Consider the following 2,500-nt stretch of genomic DNA (forward strand, 5'->3'; position numbering starts at 1 on the left):
CACACACACACACACACACACACACACACACACACACACACACACACACACACACACACACACACACACACACACAAGGCAATTAGAGAAAAGGCGTTAAGGTGGTGGTGGTCAGAGAGAGAAGGAGTGTGTGAAGTGGCGGGATGGAAGGGGGACAGGTGCGGCCGATCCAGGTGTTATTAATGAACTAATTACCCGCCGTGTGTGACTAACGAGGCGGCCAATTAAGCGCCCAGCAAGCCACACTGACCACCCCGCTAGCTGCTATTATGTCCCCCAAGAGGCCCCTCGATGATAATGCTTCCTCTCCTCCCGGCACTTGTTTTTTTCATCGTGGTTCATTGCTAATCTCTTATCTCCTCCCTCTGTGTCTCTGTGTTTCTTTGTTTCTCCTTCTCTCCTTCTGCTTGTTGGTGTTTCGTGTTTTGCTTTGGTTTGTATTGGTTTTCTTTGGTTTTCTTTTAGTTTCTGCTCTGTTTGTCTTTCACTTTCTCTCGTTTTCTTTTCTCTGTGTTTCTGTTTCTCTGTGTTTCTGTTTCTCTGTGTTTCTGTTCTCTGTTTTTCTTTCTCTGTTTTTCTTTCTCTCTCTCTCTCTCTCTCTCTCTCTCTCTCTCTCTCTCTCTCTCTCTCTCTCTCTCTCTCTCTCTCTCTCTCTCTCTCTCTCTCTCTCTCTCTCTCTCTCTATCAATCATCCTTTCTTTCGCTTGATAATTTCTTGAACATAATGAATCTTACTTAGTATTGTCAGATAAATCCTCAAACTAATAATCAAAATAAAAGAGCCTTATTTTCTCGTTTTTGTCTCAGTTTGCATGAAGTAAACAAATACAGTATACAAGAACAACTCAATAAATAAATCATGCTCGTATCAAAACAGTCTTCCAAAACTCTTAAAAACTAACACTTCTATTTTTCTTTCTTTCCAGACTTCTTCAGGAGGTTTGGAAGCTGTGGGTGGCTTGACCTGGGGCAGCCCACGACGACCACTTAGCCAGGTGAGGTGTGTGTGTATGTGTGTGTGTGTGTGTGTGTGTGTGTGTGTGTGTGTGTGTGTGTGTGGTCAACCTAATAAAGGGGGCGTCTTATGTTGTGTGATTACTGACGAAGAAAGGAATAAAGATGAAATTTCTATTGTTCCTATTTTTTTTCAATCAACTGTCTGACTAACCTAACCTTACCTAAACTAACCTAATCTTGCCTAACCTAACCTAACCTAACCTTGCCTAACCTTGCCTAACCCAACCTAACCTAACCTAACCTAACCTAACCTTGCCTAACCTAACCTAACCTAACCTAACCTTGCCTAACCTTTAGTCCGTCTTTCCTCTTTATCTTTTTGTAAATACGCACTAGAGACAACAGGTAATTACAGGTAAGGATATGAGGCCCATCCATTACCTGGGCACACCTGTAGAGGCAGAGGTGCTGACGTGACGGTAGGGGGCGCGATTTCCCTATTATAACACACCTGGGGGGCGTGTATGGGGCGTGAGTGCAGGCGTGGACTCCCATACACAACACCCTCATCACCATCACTTACTATCCGACACCCATTTGTAATACCCATAACCTATATACACCTTTCCATTATCCTCTAAGACCCCATACATATCCCCATTGTCCTACAGCTCCCATACACAATGCCCATACATGCTCCATATACCTTCATTCTCAAGCACCCATACACCTTCCCCATCATCCTGTCCTTCCATAAATGCCCTTCCTTCACCTGTTAGCGTGTACCTGTCGGCGGAGTCATTAAGGGGATACCATCTTGTTATTTCTCTTGTCTATTATGTAACCTCTCCTTCATCTCTCATTCGTCTATTCACTAATGGAGGTATTTTTCATCTTCCTTTTATCTGCTTCCATTATTTTCACTATCATTTTATCTCTGTTAGCTGTTTCTTGTTTAATTTTTGTCGTCCTTTTTGCTGTTCTCTATTCATTCTCCTCCTCAGATGTAATTGATGTGATATAATGAGTCTGTGAAGTGGATGTGGTATGTGAAGTGGATGTGGTAGAGCGATGGTTCCCAAACACCTGGTGAGTGTGTATCCCTCAATGAGCGATGGCCTCCCCCCATTATGTTATTGTTTACCGGCCCTCCACTGCGGCTGTCGGGGTGTGTTGATCTAATACTGAGTGGTAATTGATTGTTTTTATTTCTGATCCTCCGTAAAAATCAGGAAATACGCAGGTGAAAAAATTAACACTAGAGAACATCTGAATTCTCTCATTTTCTGTTTTCTTCTTTCTTCTGACTTGAACTCATTGGTAAATTTAGTTCTTACTTTTAAATATGGAACGTGTTTTAGTGGCAGACATCCTGAGGCTTGCGTGCGAGAATCGATTTGAGTTGACATGCTATAATGACAAGCTGGGTATCTTTCACACTGGAGGTGACGCGGGCGGGTGTCTATGATTGATGCCTCTTCCACATGAGTCTTCCCGGTAACCACTAACTACTGCACTCCACTCTGGCACCATTCCACTCGCT

Source organism: Portunus trituberculatus, chromosome 23 (assembly GCF_017591435.1).
Source record: "Portunus trituberculatus isolate SZX2019 chromosome 23, ASM1759143v1, whole genome shotgun sequence".
NCBI classification, from domain to species: Eukaryota; Metazoa; Arthropoda; class Malacostraca; order Decapoda; family Portunidae; genus Portunus; species Portunus trituberculatus.